This window comes from Protopterus annectens, chromosome 2.part1, assembly GCF_019279795.1.
Source record: "Protopterus annectens isolate FY-2018-M chromosome 2.part1, PAN1.0, whole genome shotgun sequence".
In the NCBI taxonomy this organism is placed as follows: domain Eukaryota; kingdom Metazoa; phylum Chordata; order Ceratodontiformes; family Protopteridae; genus Protopterus; species Protopterus annectens.
This window is the reverse complement of record NC_056729.1, coordinates 1,066,252,352-1,066,271,641: the sequence shown is the minus strand read 5'-3', so window position 1 is coordinate 1,066,271,641 and position 19,290 is coordinate 1,066,252,352. Positions and strand designations below refer to the sequence as shown.

Below are 19,290 nucleotides of genomic sequence, written 5' to 3'. Positions count from 1 at the left end.
TGAAAAGGATAGGCCTTTGTCCAGCATCTCAGTTAGGTATTGTAAAATCTGAGGAATATTTGGAACAAGTGGTTCGAGTCCCTGTGCCTGGTTCCAAACACAGAATCTCTTCCATTTTTCTGCATAAGATTTCCTAGTGCTGGGCCTCCTGGCTTCTAAAATGACATAACAGCTTTAGAAAGAGGTGTGGTCTGAGTGGCTATATTATCTGCCATGCAGCCAGATTTAAGGTTCTGAGCTGACTGTGCAGAATCTCATTGTTTTGTTGAGTGAGTAGATGAGGAATTTGAGGTAAAGGCCAGGCTGGTCCTTGAGACAAGGTCTTTAGGATTGGGTACCAGTGCCGGCGTGGCCAGTCTGGGGTAATCAGGATCATTTTTGGCTTCTCTTGTCTGACTTTTGGGAGCACCTTGGGAAGAAGGGGCAGTGGAGGAAAGGCATAAACTGTCAGGGTTTTCCAGCTGAATGATAGAGCATCCACTTTCCATGCTTGTGGGCGATAAGTTCTTGTGCAGAATTTTTGTAGTTGACAGTTGTGAGGGGAGGCAAAAACATCTATGTCTGGACGTCCCCATTTCCTTGTTATCATGCTGAAGACCTGTGGATTTAGTTTCCATTCGTGAGGATCCATGAGATTTCTGCTTAGTTCGTCTGCCAGTGTGTTTTTTGTTCCTGGCAGGAATTGTGCCTGCAGATGTACCTGATAGATCAGGGCTGGATTCCATAAAGTCATGGCTTGCCTGCAGAGGGGGTAGGAATGTGTGCCCCCTTGCTTGTTTATGTACCACATAACTGTGGTATTGTCCGTCTTTAGTAATAGTTGTCCTGGATGTAGTAGATCCTTGAAAGCTGTCAGAGCATTCTGTACAGCTAGCATCTCTTTTTGATTGATGTGAAGATGCATTTGTTCCTTGGGCCATGCGCCCTGAATACATTTTCCTGCCATGTGTGCCCCCCAGGCATAATCCAATGCATCCGTTGTTATTGTCTGCCTAGCTGTGGGTAAGGTGAAAGGCTGTCCCTTGTTGTCGTGACAGGCCTGGGACCACCATCGAAACTCCTGTTGAAGGCAGGGAATTAAAAAGTATTATTGTTTCCAGGCTGTGACAATGTTGAGTCCAAACACTTTTTAGATACCATTGTAATTTCCTCATATGCAGTCTTGCATATGGAATTAGTAGAATGCAGGATGCCATGAAGCCCAGGGCCTGCAGAATTTTTCTTGCAGGGACCTGGGTCCGTGTTGTCATCATTTGAAAGTAATGAGTCAGTTGCCTTTGCTTGTCTGGCATGAGATAAGCCATCTGTGCAGTTGTATTTAAGCTTGCACCCAAGAATATTATCTCTTGAGAGGGCACTAGTTTTGACTTTTTTCGTTTATTGTGTACCCTAGGCAAATTAGTAATCTTTTTAAAACGCCAGATGTTTTAGTAGAATGTCCTTGCTTTCTGCTTGAATAAGGCAGTCGTCCAAGTAGGGATATATTTGAATTCCTTTTTGTCTACAAAATGCAATTACTGGTGCCAGGCATTTCGTGAAGACCCTGGGTGCAGTAAATAAGCCAAAGGGCAGTGCAGAGAATTGGTAATGCATTGAGCCAGCTATGAATCTGAGGTATCTTCTGCAAGATTGACTGATTGGTACATGCAGGTATGCCTCCTTGAGGTCCAAAGTAACTAACCAACCCTTCTTGCTTAGCATGGGTAGAAGTTGCTGAAGTGTCAACATTTTGAATTTTGGAACATCCAGAAAAGTGTTTAGGATTGACAAGTCCAGTATTGGTCTCCAGGCTTTGTCCTTCCTGGGTACCAGAAAAAGTTGAGTAAAATCCTTGTCCCTGTTCTTGATGTGGTACTCTTTGAATAGCTCCTATATCCATGAGAGCAGCAATTTGTTTTTTGTGCCTCTGCCCATTGGTTTTGTGGCAGATCCGGCATACCCTTTGATTTTCGAAGGGTGTGAAAGTGGAACCTATAACCCCGATTAACAATATTCAGTACCCATTTGTCCTGGGTGATAATGTGCCAATTTTGTGAGAAAAGTTCTAGCTTTCCCCCTAAGGATGCTGCCAAAAGATAAGTGCTTGGCATCTGTAGAGGGAAGTCATTGGGATGGTTTCCTATAAGGTTGTGATTTGTATTCTCCGCCTTTGGGGGCTGAAGCACCCCATTGTTTAGGTCTGTAGGAGCCTTACGGCTAAGATCTGCCTCTTGGGCATCTGCATCTGCCTCTTTGTGGCCTGTCTGACACCGGAAAGGACTAATTTTTTGAAGGCCAATTTCTGCTAAACCTAGGTGGTTGAACCTGTAAGAAATCCTTCACTGTTTGCATTGATTTTGCTTTATCCTCCATTTTCTTTAACACTTCTGCTGCCTTAACGCCAAACAAAGTATCATGCTGTAGTGGTGCATCCAATAATTTTACTTTAACATGTTCAGGTAAACTTTGTTCTTTTAACCAAGCATGCCTTCGAATGACAGAGCCTGTAACTGCGGCTCTACAAGAAGCCTCTAATGAGTCAAAACCACATTGCAGAGTATGCTTTCCCACCTGTTCAACTGCATGCAATAAATCCTGCACTTCCTTACTGTCAGGACTTTGAGTTTGTAAGCATTTTCTGTTTTAATAAAGACATGAGGTACTGTTGATATTTAAGCATGTGAAACTGGCAGTTTAAAGCCCTTACAGCCAAAGTAGCAGAAGTGTAAACTTTTTCCCCCATCTATCCAGAGCTCTAGAATCTTTGTCAGAGGGAACAGGATTTTTTGCAGTGGAAGCCTTAACCCCTTTAGGGCTCTGAGAAATAGTTTCAGGGTCAGCAGCAGGATTTTTGTAAAGACATTTATGAGAGTTAGGGACCCTGTAGTACCTGTCTGGCTTAACTGGTGCAGGGGGTAAAGAATCAGGAGACAGACTGGATTCAGAGAAAACATAATCAACAATATCAAGCACAGGGGGGATAGCCAGGGGCCTGTGCTGAGGCAGTAAATGAAAATCTCTGAGCCTTTTCTTGGATTCAGAATAATCCTGGCTCTCCCAATGGAAATGCTCCCTCATGGTGTGCAGGGTTTCCCCAAAAGAATAATCCTCAGGTGGAGAGGCTGAAGGTATAGATTCCTCAGCAACAGAATCCTCATAGGGAGGGAGAGAGTATCCCTGATCAGAGGAGGAATCAGAGGAAATAGAAACCTGGTCAGAGGAATCATAGCCAGTGTCTTGCCTAGGCATTTTATCAGGAGGGGGATGGGAACCCCTGATCAAAGCAATTAAATCTTCGGCCATTTTAAGCATTTGCTTCTTTGGCATGGATGACTGTCCTGGAGAATGCTGTACTTGTTCTCTTGTCTTTAGTGGTGATTTTGACTTTGCCTTGGCTGCTGCAGAGGATTTAATAGTAAGCTGTGAAGGTCTGAAAACACCCTCAGAAGCCGATGCCTGCACAGCGGCTCCGGACCCATCTGAGGGAATCGTTTCCACAGGCCCAATACCTTGAGTTTCCAGAGGCGTAGGTGTCTCCACGTGGGAGTCGGATATGGCCTGTGGCTCTGAGGTAGCGGGTGTCAGGGGCTGCGAAAGTGCCTCACTGTGAACCGGCGACTGGCCTAGAAGAGGCTTTCGTCGATTTTGGACCTTGGATGCCTGTCCTTTTCCTTGTCTTAGCGTTTTTTATTAATTCCGGTCGTCGGTTGTTCTGATGGCATTATATAGTTAAACCTTAGGCCAAAGTAATGTGAAGCAAACTCAAACCGATGCTTAATAGTGCGTTTGTTGAATCTAGCACAAAACTGACTAGTGACGTCGTGGTCAGGGCCTAGGCAAGGAATACAGTAAGAGTGAAAGTCCTTATGAGGTATTTCTTTCCCACAAGAAATACAATTGTTAACTTTTACTGACATCAGTCTGAAGCAAGAAAAAGTTTCCCCAACGGGGTACTTAGCTTTATTGTAGACTTCGGTTCCGAAACTCAATTTTGAAAATCTCAGGAGTCGGCCGACCAGCACTTGCAAACGGCTTTTGCTTCGGGCACCGCGCGGCAAGAAAGACTGAAGAAAATGGCGTCAGTTGCATCTTTTATACCCCTGGAGTACTGACGTCAGGGAAGAGGCGACAGCAACCGACGCCAGACCTAGACTTTGGAACTCTGGCCGACTGCGGGTAGCCTGCCAGCAGGATAACCCAAGTGTAATGACTGCAACAGTGAAACACGATGAACATCTGCAGAGTTACCATCTGGAACTTCGCTTTCTTTACCGATTTGTTTAGTCTGCTGAGATCCAATATTGGTCTCCAGTCCCGTTTTGGAACTAAAAAGAACCTTGGGTAAATTCCGGATCCGATTTGGTCTGCGAGGGACTTCTTGGATGACTCTTTTTTCTAGCAACCTTTGAATTTCTACGGTTGCTTGATCCCTTTGACCAGCTGGAATGTCTGGGATAGCCTTTGATGGACAGGGTGGACAGTGGAAAGGAATGTTGTATCCCCTGGATATAATGGACTGTACCCATTTGTCTTGGGTCAGTTGTAACCTGGCTTCTGGGTACAGTGAAAGTCTTCTCCTGACTGCCTCCAGAGGTGGACAGGTGGGCCTCCCTTCAGGAGCACTGGAAGGGTCGACCAGAGAATGCATCTCTGTTGCCCTGCTTCTGCGGACACCCTCTGCCACGTGGATGGCGTCTTCCATTATTATTTCCCCCTCTGCCCCTGGGGGAAACATCGCTACGAGCATCTGACAGGGCTCCTTTGGACTTTTGAAATCAGACTTTTCCGCTCTTCTGACCTTTGGGATAAGGTTTAGCAGGGGGCGGAGAAACGGACTCCAATGGCAGATAATAGTTTTGCCATCTTTGTTCGCTCCTGGTGAGAGTCTCCGAAGGTCTCCTAAGAGCTATTCCTGTGCCTGCTGCCCTACTCAGTCCATCGGCTGCATAGGAGATGAGGCGCATGGAGGAGTTCATAACAGAGGTTAAGATCGCAAGCTGAGAATTTATCTTGTCTGACATACCCTGAGATGTAGCACCTTGTAGGGTATCTCCTAGCTCTTTAAGGAGATCCCTCTGAAGTAGAGTAAAATGTGATAAGTAATTCACTGACCGTAGGATAAAGGCCACTGAGGAGAACACACACCAATTAGGGAACGTAGTAATAACACTAAGAGAAATATATAAACAACCCCTAACTAATAGTTTATCAAAAAACAAATCAGAAAAAGGTAATAGAAAGATAAAATAACTAGCTTGAGCCAGCAAAGACAATCCCGATGCTTCAAGTGGCAAACCATCTAGGAACAGCCGCTAGGCATCTTGGGATAGAAGGTAGCCCATGAGTCGGGGTCAGCCTAGCATTACATGAGTCAAGCCATCAATGAAGGTCTTTTTTGCATGATTCCATTATGAAAATTTTGTGGGACATGGGCAGCTCCTGCATCGACCACTGAGCGCACAGTAGCCACTGAAGAATTCTCATGTGTAGACGTGCTAATGGGATCAAGGTTATTGCTGCTGCCATGGTCCCCAAGACTTTTAGGACTGTCCTTGCTTGTGTTTTTTTCTTTGCAAAAAGATTTAAGACCCGACATCATAAAACTTGCACTCTTTCTAGCAGAAGTTTGGCCATTATCCTTGTTGTATCCATTTCTGCTCCTATAAAAATGACATGCAGGCAGCAAGGCAGACTTCTCGTAGTTTGTGATTCCTAAGTGAAAGCAGAGCTGCAAGGTGGCGTTTCTCACTTTTATTAGTAGGTTCATAGTTTCATAGGTAGGTACTAGGCTATCTGCCTGAGGGCATTTATAAGCCTAGCCAGAGTGTGTCAAGCTTTCACCACCCCATTGATTAATTAACTGGGCCTCTGTCAAGAAGAGCCAATGAAGTGATCCCAGGGGTGTATTTTCTATTACCCATCCACTTGTATAGGTTCATAGGTAGGTAGATGCTTGGTGGTGCCGGGTAGGAGCCAGTCGTACAAATAAGGCAACGCCCGGAATCCTAGGTGCCTCAAGTGAGCTGTGACTACTGCCACATATTTGGTGAACATGATAGGGGCTGTTGTGAGACCAAAGGGCAGAGCTCGAAACTGGTAGTGAGTGGCTCCCAGCTGAAAGCGCAGGCATCTCCTGGATTGCCTGTCCATTCTTATGTGGTAATATGCATCCTGGAGATCTATCAAGCACATGCAATCATCTTGTCCCAGAAAAGGGAGAATTGACTGCAGTGTTACCATACAGAACTTGGACTTTTTTACAGATTTGTTTAGGTTGCAGAGATCCAGAATTGGTCTCCAGTCCCCTGTTTTATTTGGAACTAAAAGGAATCTTGAGTAAGTTCTGGATCTTATTTGGTCTGCGGGGACTGTCTGGATGACTTCTGTCTAGCAACTTTTGAATTTCTAACGCTGACAGTTTCCTTTGACTGGGTGGAACGTCTGGGATGTTTATGTTTAGGATGGGGAAGGAAAAGGGTATGGAGTAACCTCTGGATATGATGCTTTGTACCCACTTGTCTTTTGGTATTGTTAACCAGGCTTTTGGATACAAGAATAAGTGATCCCCGACTGCCTCCAGAGATGGACAGGCGGGCCTCCCTTCAGGAGCACTGACAGAGCTTACCATAGAAAGATTCTCCATTTCCCGATTCTGCGGACGCCCTCTGCCGCGTGGTCGGCATCTTTCATTACTACTCCCCCCTCTACCCCTGGGGGAAGATTAACCACGTGTGTCCTGGAAAGCTCTCTGGGATTTTCGAAACCATTTTTCCAATTCCTTTCTGACCTTTGGGATATGGTCTGGTAGGTAAGGAAAAACAGACTCCTATGGCAGAAAGTGTCTTTCCTTCTTGTTCACACCTGGTTAGTTTGTCCTTAACTTTTGGTCCAAACAGAGACGAGCCATCGAACAGGGCATTCACAAGGGAAGATTTAAAGGGCTCTGTAACGTCACACAAGCGCTTCCAGGAAAGTCTCCTTAGGGAAATTCCTGAACCCACTGCTCTACTCCCTCCATCCGTTGCATAAGAAATCAGTCAGTCACATGGAGGAGCTGACCACTGAATTTAAGGTAGAGAGCTGAGAGGAAACTTTCTCTGACACCCCTTCAGCTACTGAACCTTCGAGAGTATCCCCTAACTCCTTCAGGAGATCTCTCTAATCAGGTAAAGTGGGTCAGGTAATTCAGAGAGCTGAGAGCAAAAGTCACTGAAGAAAAAAATGCACTTTCCATATCTGTCCATTGTGCAAAAATCCTTGATCAGTGGATGGACAGAAGATTATGTCTCTGAGAGTTCCTTCTTGGTGGCTGCCGCTGCCACCACCATAGCATCTACTGGGACTAGCTTAGTTAAAAAGTTTTTGTCTGAGGGGGAGGTGATTAACTTATCTGGCCTTCGAGGAACAGGTTCCACAGATTCTGGAGACTCCCACGCCTTTTGAGAAACTAAGTCCAGACATTTGTCAAAAGGCGGAGACACCCAAGTGGAGGAAGGGTGAGATCCAAAGGCCTTCAGGGAGATGGACTCCTATGCTGAAGGGTTGGTGAACTTCCAGCCGTCTCTCTGTTTAAGTATTTCTAAGATGTCTCCAAAGAAGGCATCATCAGGAGGTGACCGTGGGGACCCCTCGGTTTCATCAAGGTCTATACCTGAAGTGATGGACTCCTCTGGGGAGTCTAAATGCTTCCTCTTACATAACCTCTTCTGAGGGACCTCTTTAGGTGGGGTACTCCGGAGAGATTTCATAAGAGTGGGGGGCACCCTTTGGGGCGTCCTGAGGCCTGGGATCTCCACTTCCCTGTGGATGCAAGGGTATAGTGGCAGACACCGGTGCCTTTGGGGGAAGAACATCCAGGGCTGACTATGGAAACAACACTTGCCTCGTCACCTCAAACGCCCCTGTCCTTGATGCAAGGAAATCCCTCGATCTGAAGAACCTGAAGGAATGCCCGTAACCAAGACGGACGGCTCCGAGGTGGAGGTAGGAGCCAAGCTCACCCAAGCCGATGCCCCGAGAGGCAAGTTCGGATTTGATAACTGTCCAATCCAACTCACCTCCCTGGACCCGATTGGAAAGTGTTGACTGCTAGACTCCTCGAGCTCTGATGGAGTTGAAGACGTCAGAGCGATGATCGGATCCAAAGATGCCATAATAGGTTTCGGTTCCGACGGTTCCACCAATATCAGCTCCGGACATTCCATCTCCGAGGCCCGAGGTTGGGTCAGAGGAAGGATCGATGTAGAAGGAGAGGATGTGGTCAGATCCGAAGCCTTTAGGGTTGGATACGATAACAGCCTGGCCAGCACCGATGTTCTTAATAATCTCTGTACTACTCGATCCATGTCAATGTTGGACAGGCTCCTGGAAGACAGAATGGAGGGGGCTGGAGACTTAGGAGATTACAGCAAAAGTGATCTGAGAGTAAGGGAGAACAGTTCCAAGACGGGACCAGCTCCGCAACTCAAACTCAACCAGTATCGAGACTGATGGTGCCGGAGTAGCAGATCTCTTGGATCAGACACCCTTAGGATCTGGAGTGGAAACTTTTGTCATTTCTTTTAGAAGGCTCCAATGGAGCACTCTAAGAGGAAGATCTCTTCCCAGACTTGTCCGATTTTGAGGAAGGAGACTGGTCAGATTTTGAAGAACTCAGACCTTCTTATATTACTTCTGAAAAGGGTTTTTTTTTTTTTTTAAGAGATCTGTTAATATTAATTTTTTTCTTCTCTTCAGAACAGCCCTGTGGTTGAAGGAGTGACAAATTGAACAAGACTCCTGGAGGTGGAGAGCTCCTAAGCATTGCACACAAATAGTGCATCCATTGTAGTTAAAAAATGAACTATTACTTGTTAAGAAGAGATGATGGCACAGCCCTCTAACTTAAATGGGCTATGCCCAGAGGAAGGACATAAGGGTGAAGCCCTCTAACTTAAATGGGCTTAGGGTAAAGCAGTTTTCTAATTTAAACTAACTTTGACAATTTTTGAGAAAACAAAGGTAAGGAGAGCCCTCTAACTAAAATGGGCTATCAAAAGAAGAGGCCGGAATAGAGGAAAAAAGGCCTAAAAGAAAACGATGGCCAACAGCAGAAAAATCAGCAGAACAAAGCAGAAATAACCACAACCAACATCACACTGTTTATTCCTAATTATCTTTACTCTAGTTAAATAATTTCCAATAATATTGGTTATTATCAACAGTACATTTAGCCAGAGCCAGTAGAATGAGCACTCAATCTTGTTTAGTGGCAAACAAGATCTGGGGAGACTTCCTAGTGCATACTGGGATATGGTTTAGCCATGAGGTAGTGGAAGACCTCGAACTTGTATACAAGGCTGAGTCAAATCCGAGGATTGGATCCAAACCCATCCTGCTAAGAATGAAGGCGAGATGGGACAACACATCCTTCATTACATTTATTAGCTCTGCTGCCTATACCCATATGGTTGCTTGGAAAATATGGCCAAGCTGATTCATCTCTCAATTGTGCTACCTCCTCTACAACATGATGTATTTCAGACTCACTATATCCCCTGTCCTTAAAAGGACCTTGTCAAATCATTCATATGACTATGTCTTCATCATTGGCATTGAGTCTAGACGCCCTAAAAGCTCGACTCTTCATCACGTTCTTAAAAATATGTGGTGGATGCATACTTTACAATATAAAAGATGACTACAATGGCAGGGCTTCCTATACAACCTAGTTGAAGTGTTACCTTCTCTATCCACCATAACTCTCACATCTAAAAAATCTATAGTTCTATCTGAGAACTTAGATGAAAACCGAAGCTAAGACGTACTCAAATTAATATACCTCTCAAAACCAAAGAAATCTTCTACACTACTACCCCAAATTAAAAAGAGGACATCTACAAATCTTCAGTAAAAAATTATTAATTTACTAAAAGGTCCCCTTATAACATGCTCAAGCTCCCACACCACCATGTCCATGTTGGCGTAGCTATTGGCACATGAAGTGCCCATAGCTACACCATTATTTTGCTAATAACAGGCATCATTAAACAGAAAAACATTATATTCTAAAATATATCCTAATAAAATCCATAATTATATTCTGTCAGCATTAATGTGTGCTCACTCAAATAACATTTAATAATGTTAAGAACAACATAGTTAGGAATCACTGTAAATAATGACGAAGTCAAGGGTTACCAATATACAAAAGTATTAGTGTTAGATAAAAACCCATTAGTGTTAGAAAATAAATCTCAAAAATGGCGAGCAACTCTCAAAATAAATGTATTAGAATTCAAAAAAGGTCTAAACATTTTTTTCAATAAACAGACACAGGTTTGGTACACCAATGGCGTCCTGACACAACAGGACATAATGGAGAATGAACCGGATCCTTGTGTAGTTTTAGAAGACCATAAATGACAGGTACTTGTGGTGTGTCAATCTTATTATTAAACAAAAGTTTCAACTTGCGTTGAACATCAAAAATCATATAATCAACACCTTTCTTAGTCACTTTACTATAAAAGACAGCATCAGCTAGCAATAACTTCATTTCAGTCTTATACCAGTGTAACACAATGACTGGTCCTCCTTTATCAGCTGGTTTAATTATGATTTTATTATTTTATAAACTACATAAGGAACTAAGTGAATTTTTCATTAAATTACAGTGTTTAAACTTCCTATCTCTCTCTCATAGCCAGAATACTTTAAACTATAAATCTCATCAATACACAATTTCTCAAAAGCTGATTCAAAACAGATATATATATATATATATATATATATATACTGGGCTTCTTAAAATTATTAAGCATACTATTATTGGACAACATAATGTCAGTTGTAGTTTTTCCAAAGTTCAGTTTGAGCATTAAATTCCTTGTGAAAAATTTTAAACTTAAAATTACCTCAGTGAAGTTAGCTCACTGAGTGGGAATGAAGGAAAGGCCCTTCCATAGCAAGCTAAGATCAGTTTCAGATAACTCAAAAGAGGATAAATTCCAAACTAAACTATTTTGTCTATTTTCCCTGTTCAAATTATCACCACCTTCTCCATGCTCCCTCCAGGTTTCTTTTCAGTCGCAAAAGGCTCTTCCATTTACGGTCTCGGTCTTTTATGGGCAAAGTAAAATTAAATTTTGATTGGACAAACACTTCTCAGCTCTCTGTAGTTCTTACATTGTCTAATTGTCTCCGCTCCATGAACCTGCACTTCCACTTTCTTTCTAGCACCCCAGCTGTCGCAAAGGTGACATTCATTGGCTCCCTAACTGAAGTAGGGGGAGGCGGTGCCATAGTTGCTGTATTACTATTGGCAGAGATAGCTGTTAATCTATCCACAGAGGTTTATTCAAATCTCTCGTAAAATTAGAGAACTCAGTCCTTGGCCACGTAAACATGTGACCCTTCTCACTCGGAATGATCCTGTAGTATCTTTTTCACTTTTAATTAACTTTCTTTCATATATCCTTACTGTATCTAGGATGCCTGAAAGAGGTTTATCAAGAAAATCAGCGTGAAACTGATGACATAACTCACGCTACACTACTGTTGTAACACAATATTGGACAAACGTTCCATTTCTTTATTTGAAAATTTTATTAAAAGCTCGAGATATTTAAAACTGAATTCAAGATTAATTTTCTGCCACTTAGTCAACAGGTCAGAATGCACGTTACCTTAAATTCGTAGCCCTCTCAGGACTACCCCACTTGGATACAAGCCTGAAAATAAAAACCTTGCAACTGGTGCCGTTTCAATTTAAATACATTTTCAAGTACATGCAGTTTTAGTTTTCAGCAACATAATATGAAGAGCAAAGGCATCACTGACACTAATTATTGAAAAATCCAAAAATGGATTGGTCATACCTTTCATAACGAGGAAAGTCTATCAAAAGTTTTTTGTCCTTCAAAACTATTTGACTTGCATGTATAATCCAGCCCAACTATATCATCTCCACTTCCACCTTCTGGCATAATACTGGGGCAATAAGTGGTAAAAACAAAGCAACTAATTATGAAAAAAGAAACCACCAAATATCACCAGTATCCCAGTCCACCAATAAGACAAAAAAAGCAAATAGTTCCCAAAAAATGTCTGAACTGAGGCATGACTGAATAATCCAGTATATAGTAGCTTTTATTACCAGCGACAACACAACACAAGCGCTTTCACAGTAACACTGCTTCATCAGATATAATAAAGGTCAACCTCATTAAAAAACACAATCAAATATGTAACCAATAGTAAGCACTGGTATTTGGTGGTTTCTTTTTTCATATCTGGAAATGATTAGCTGTACTTGCAACCTTAATTTTTGTAATCTGTGGAGAGGGAGAGAGTCTGGGGCAGTGAGGATCCAGTCGTCCAAGTATGGAAACACTCAGAATCCGCGTAGCCTCAAGTGAGCTGTTACTGCTGCCATGCATTTGGTGAACACCCTGCAGGCTGTGGTGAGACCGAAGGGCAGCACTCTGAATTGGAAATGACGGTCTCCCAGCCAGAAGCGGAGGAACTTTCTGGAGCATTTGTCCATCTTTATGTGGTAACACGCAGTCTGAAGATCTATAGAGCACATCCAATCATTCTCCTCTAGAAAGGGAAGGATAGATTGAACCGTGACCATCTGAAATTTTCTTTTCTGAACAAAATTTTTCAGAAGGCTGAGATCTAAAACTAGTCTCCAGTCCGCTGTCTTTTTTGGCACTAAAAAGAATCTTGAGCAAAATCCAGATCCTCTTTGGTCTGGGACTTCTGGATGACTATTTTCTAGCGGATGCTTGGACCATCTGACTTGGTGGAACATCTGGGACTCTCTGAGAATTAAAGGGGAATATGATAACCTTGGGTGATAATTCTCTGCACCCAAGTATCTGAAGTTATCAATAGCCAGGCTGTCTGGTGCAGTGAAAATCCTCCCCCGACTACTTCCAGAGGTAAGCAATCGGACCTCCATTGAGAAGCACTGGTGAGGTTGCCTGGCGAAGGATCTCTAGAGCCCTGATTCTGCAGACTTCCTCTGCCACGGGGAGGGCATCTTCCACTTGAACTCCACCCTCTGCCCAGAGAGAGGAGTATTTACCATGTGTGTCTTGAAAGGGCTCTTGGGAGTTTTTGAACCACATTTTTCCACTCCTCTGATTCCTAGAGTAGGACTGCTGAAAGTAGAGAAACAAATGCCCATCGCAGAAAGGGTCTTTCCATCTTTTTCAAACCTGGCTAGTGTGTCTCTGACTTTGGGGCCAAACAAGGAAGATCCATCAATAGGAGCATTGACGAATGAAGACTTGAAAGCTTCTACAAAGTCACACAAGTGCATCCAGGTGTGACGCCTTATGGCAACACCTGAACCCACTGTCTTAGTCGTTCCTTCAGCGGCATACGCTACGTGCCACATGGACGAGTTTAATATAGGCTCCAGGGTGGCAAGCTGAGAGGCAACTTTATTCTGCACTTCGTCAGACACAGCTCCAGTGATGGTATCCGATAGCTCCTTACCAGATCCCTCTGGAGTCTAGTAAACTGTGCCATGAAATTCAAGGACCTAAAAGGAAAGGTCAGTGATGCAAAGATCTGCTTCCCAAACCTGTCCATCATCCGAAACTCTCAGGAGGGTGGTCAGTGGAACTTTTCTCAGCAAGTTTCTTTTTGTTGGCCACTGCCACCACTATGGCATCTACTGCAAAACCTTTTTGTCAGACCTCCAGGGATCAGCTCTATGGACTCAGGAGCCTTCCATGCCCACTGTGCGATAAGTTTAAAAAGGTAAACAGTGGAAGGGGTCACCCAGGAAGTAAATGGGCAAGCACCAAAATCCTGTAAGAACACAGATTCCTCTGAGGATGGGTTTCTGGACTTCCAATCACCCCTCTGCTTTAAGATTTCCAGGATGTCTCCAAATGTCACATCTTCAGGGGATGATTGGGGGGAAACTTCCCCTTCATTGTAATCTGTCTCTTCCATGACAGATTCTTCTGGAGAATCTAGGTGTTTCCTTATGCAAGTCTTCTTATGGGGTGGCTCCTCAGTGGGAATCGCAAAGGAGGACTCTGAAGATCATGGGTTGCCAACTGGCTTACTGACAGAACCCACACTGTAAAAGTAGCAGAGTCTAAATCCAGCTCCAGACAAGTGGAGTACCTCAGGGTTCAGTCCTGGGACCGCTCTTGTTTGGCATCTACTTTTCTGAAGTACAGGCCAACACTAAGGGACTCTGGCTAACAAAGTTTGCAGATGACTGCAAACTGGGAGCCATTATTGAATCCCCAAATGATGTGGATATTCTACAAAAGGGCCTTACAGAAACAGATGCTTGGTGCCAGAGCCATGGGCTCAAGCTCAGTGCCAAGAAATGTATAGTTATCCCCTTTGGGAAAAAAACATGTACCCATGAATTACCACATAGGTGGCAGTACACTAAACACTGAAAGTGTGATAAGAGACTTAGGGACACAGGTGGACAGTGGTCTCACCTTCAATAACCACATCACCACAACAGTCAGGAAATCCTTGTATTTGGCACACTTCATCACGAAGGGCTTTTCATCCAGAAAAAAGGAGATCATTTTCCCATTGTACTCATCCATCATTTGACCCATTATAGAATACAACGCCCCGATTGGTATGTACCTCTCAAGACATCTGCAACAACTGGAAAGGCCGCAGAAATACCTCACTAAAAGAATCACAGGCCTAAAGCAGATGCCCTATGCTGACTGCCTAAAAAAACTCCACCTATACTCTTGTCACATATAGTCTACTCAGAGGCGATCTCTGCTTAACATACAAGGCCATGTCAAACCCAGAGCTGTTGGACATGCTACACAAAGAAATCCCAATCCCTCACAAACACACGCTCCAGGGATCTAAACCTTGTCATCACAATGAACAAAACATGCTGGAGGGATAGGCTCCTGACCCAGAGACTCCCCAGACGCTGGAACAGACTGCCCATGCATGTCAAGCAGAGCACCTCTTTGGTCCACTTCAAAAGGAACCTTGATGATTGTATGGGAGACAGGAAATTCACCCCGGGGATCACGTCAGGCACCCAGCTAGACAGGGGTCCAGGGAAGTAAATACTGTGGGAAGAAATAGCCAGGGAATTGTTATGGCTAGGCTTGTATAGGCCCTAGGGCCAATAGTCTAGTACCAACCTATGAACCTACAAAGAGCAGCAGCCTTGAACAAGGATATCTTGCCATTTCGGTGCCCGCTGTCTTGACAGAGATGGTGACAGCTGCAGTCGAGAAGGTACAATTACGTGACACTCCGAAGTAGAAGGGGCCAGCTTAGAGCCCGCCAAGGCTAAAGCTTTATCCATGATCTGGAAAGTAGGCCCACCCGAAGAGGGATGGCAGCTCAGAACTGAGAAAGAACCTTGGAACAGGGGTCACACCCCACTCCAGAGGACCGACTCCAAAACAGGAACCAGGGAGGAGTCCAAAACTGCCAGAGTTCTGAGAGTCAAGGATGGCCCTGAACATACAATCGGTGCCACACCACAGTCCTCTGCACTGTCAGCCACACTATGGCCCTGAGAGTCCATCAATTTAGAGGGAGCTGAAGACATCAGAGCCAATCCAGGTACCAGGGTATTCAAAACTGCTGGGCTCCGAACCTAAAAGGGAGGTCACAGGAGTAAGAGAGAGAATCCTGGGAGATAGACCTCAACTCCAAGAGGGTGGGAGGGAGGTCTGAGCTGGTGTGGGAAAACCCCTGGCCGCCAAAAGTTGATCCACTAATATCTCCACATCTATTTCAGAAGACTTCTGGTTGATTGACCAGACATCGCCGAGGGAGACTCAAGTCTACCCACAAACGGACTGGGGAGTTGATCCAAAAAGGGGTCTATAGAAGGGAGTACTTTGTTCTGGGAGTTACGAATAGTTTGAGCCTTGGCACCATATGCTGCAGAGCAGATGGAGAAGTCGGAACAGAGAGTGAGGTCATAGATACCAGCGCAGATGTAACTGTTGGTGCCGAGACGGTTAGGGTCGGTGTCAAGGTTGTCAAGATCGGTACAGAAACTGTCGGTACAGAGAGGGTAGTGACTAGCAGTGCCGAAGGCTGTTCCAAAAGATTTCTGACCTTACTCTTTGGTTCCGAAGAGAATGAAGGAACTGGAAACTTATGTCTTTTGGGGTCAGGTGCTGATGGTGAGCTCGGCACTGAATGAGTTCTCTTTTTCTGTTTGAATTTAGAAGACTATGTCTTAGAGTGGGCTTCTTCAAGGGAGGATTTGAATAACTCTTTTAAAATAAATTTCTGCACTCTGCCATGGTTCTAGAACTTAAACCTTGGCAGCTCTTACAATCTGTTTCTAGATGAGGCGTACCCAAGCAATATACACATAAAAGATGCTCGTCAGAGTTGGGCATCTTTCTTCCACAATCTTGGCACTGCTTAAATCCAGATGTGGCTTTTTACTTCTCTGCCACTTTAAAGAAATCACACACACACACGTGCACATACACACGTAAGGACAGGAAAGAAAGGCCTACCAACAATAGTAGGGGGAAATACCTATAAAGGTAATCGGAAAAAGAAATAACAGTGATGGTTTCAAAGAGATTACAGAGAGGTAAAAGAAGGGGGGGGGGGATTTACCAACGATGGTAATAAGGATACAATTAGGTAAAAAAGGACAGGCCTGGTTTAGATGCAAACACACTACACTAAATAATACAACAGAATGGGGAAATAAAGTATTCTATAATACAGAGTAAGTCTACAGAAAAATAGACCGAATTAAAGCACTTAGCTGGAGAGTATTGGCCGTGTCTTATCAGAGTGGCAAATGAGATCTCGGCTAATGGAGAGAGAGAGAGGCATTATGAGTAGACTTAGCTCAAGAGTATTTTGGCTGGCGTGAGCTGTCTAAAGGCCGAACCAGTTCCAAGGGGTCAGAACGGAGTCTCATTCATCAAGAATGAATGATGACTATCAGATATTATGTTTACTGTGTTGTCCTTTCATATTGAAGGAGAGAAGTTTTGAAGGTTTTGGGAGTTGGCAAACACCATGATATGAGATGATTTTTTTTTTAGCATACAGATTCTGAACCAAAAAAACACACAAGTCACTTCAGGTATGGGAAGATCTTGCTTTCCTGCAGTGTGTGACATGCTGCCTATACACACGTGTTAGATGAACACTCTTAGGGATGAGGTGAGGCTAAATGGTAACATCCAGAACTGACCCTGCTAACTTCTACCAGAAAAAAATAAACTTCTTGAGTCACTGGTTATTCTGATCTGTAAATAGAAATTCTACAGGTCTACAGAGCACATCGACTTTCCTTGTCTGTCAAAAAGAGACTAGACTTGCACTGTAACTATAAGGAATGTTTCTTTGGGAATGAATGTTCTTACACTACTTAAGTCCAACAGGCCTGAAGTTCTTAAAGTTTTGAGAACAAAATGAATCAGGAATATTTTAACTCAACTCTTTTTTTCTGGAAGCCGCCTGTTTTGGGATTTTTTCCTGGTGTGGTAGGACATCAAACAAGTTCATAGAAAACTGTGCTGGTCAAAGTCTGTAAAGGAATCTTCTAGTCTTTCTGTATACACTGGACATGATTCCCCTTATTAACCTGTCCATAGTGGCATAGGTAAGTACTAGGTAATCACTCTGCAGACCATTTCAAGCCTAGCCAAAAAGACAAAAATATTCAAAATTTCCCTCTAACCTCAAAGGGGTCTGACAAGATATACTTACAGAGAATCTGAGGCTGCCCACCCAATTATCTAGGTTTACCTTGAAGGTGGCATGAATGTTGCTCTGCTTAGCATGTAGTGGAAGTGTGTTCCGATGGTAAGGTATATGTTGGGATAAGACGATCATGCCTTGTCTTATTTATCTGCTGATGAGGGTTTAGTTCCTTTAACAGAGTATCTGATGTACCATTAGTTCTGTGACGGTACAGGAGATCAAACAGGGTTGGATCTTTAATGGCATAAAAGGCTTGATACAGATCTCCAAAGAGGAGTCTGTAAGACTGAGTACAGAGAAAGGGCTTAAAGTCTCTCCTAACAACTAAGACTTCTGAAGTCTCTAATTTTTTTGTTATGAATCTCTGAGGGCTCTCAAGTTGTCTGATATGTTTAGGTAAATATATGCCAAAAGGTGCATTATATTCAATAATGGTTTTGATAAGACACTAGTAAAGGGGAATTATGTCTTTGGATCTAGTGGAAATGCCTTTGGAAATTAGATAAAAGGCTTTCCAAAGTGCCGTAGAGACATGATGGTCAAATGTTACAGAATTAAAAAACAAGAGTACTCAGATGCCTTACAACAGTGTCGAATGGGAGGGGTACATCTCCCTACATGGTAAAGGAAACTGTTTTGTTTGCCAAAATGAACTTACGTTTAGACCGTTGTCTTTGCCCCAATTGTTAACATGGTCTAAGCAGTGTTGGAGCAATTGTCAAGTCAGCCGAAGACTGAACAACGTCCGCTTCCAATGTATGACACATGCACGATTTCAGGAATGCTGTTGTCTGGCTATGAATGGACCATGGCCACTTCAGTTTTACCAACACGTTTTATCTAATGGCCTGTGACCTTGCTGGAACCTGATCGGAGGGAAAGACTTCATCCAAGGTGCCAGATGTTGAAGATGAAGGTGTACACCTACACCATACAAACTACATCTGGTGCCAGAGTCTTGAGGTGGTGCACTGAGGCAGCTACAACTTTAAGGCAGCAAATGAGAGTTATTTTCCATATCTTCTATATGGTGTTTAAAATGTGGATTAGAATCAGTCCATGAAAAATATTTTCATGTCCTCATCCAAGTCCATAAGCCACAGATACCTACTAATGATGATTTCACATCAGCCCCAAGAGTCACAGCACTATTAAAAAGGGAGTGCATTATGAGGTTCATCATGTTAGAGTTGGTTGAGGACTAGACTGGGGGCAAGAGAGGTTCATCTTTACAAGTGCTTGAAAGTCTTATCTGCAAAGCAGTCTAAATACCTGTGACATCTTATCTTAAAAGGAAGTAATGCATCCCCCGAAACAGCAGGACTGAAGTGTTTCTCTAAATATTTAATATAAAGTCTCATCATAATCCTGTGAACACACACTATACCGCTGGCTATTCTTTTAGCATGAGTGAAGTGAACTTGTGTTTAAAATAAATGCATGTATTAACTGTAATGTACTCTATTAACTGTAACTTAATATTCAACAAAATCGGCTGGATCAGAACACTGGTCTGCTTTAAAACTTGAAATTAGTTACACATGTACATCCAAATGGCCAGTTAACACCATTTTATATAAGCCACCACAATGGCTAACCTATACCCAA

The 19,290-nt window shown here is 43.4% G+C and overlaps 1 protein-coding gene across 1 annotated transcript in view; it reads right to left on the bottom strand.

Moving 5' to 3' along the window:
• The window catches only part of TDRD6 (tudor domain containing 6), a gene marked incomplete at its 3' end in the record, with an annotated part of 543,290 nt that overhangs the window by 230,226 nt on the left and 293,774 nt on the right, over positions 1 to 19,290 (bottom strand). The gene's annotated exons all lie outside the window — the stretch shown is intronic.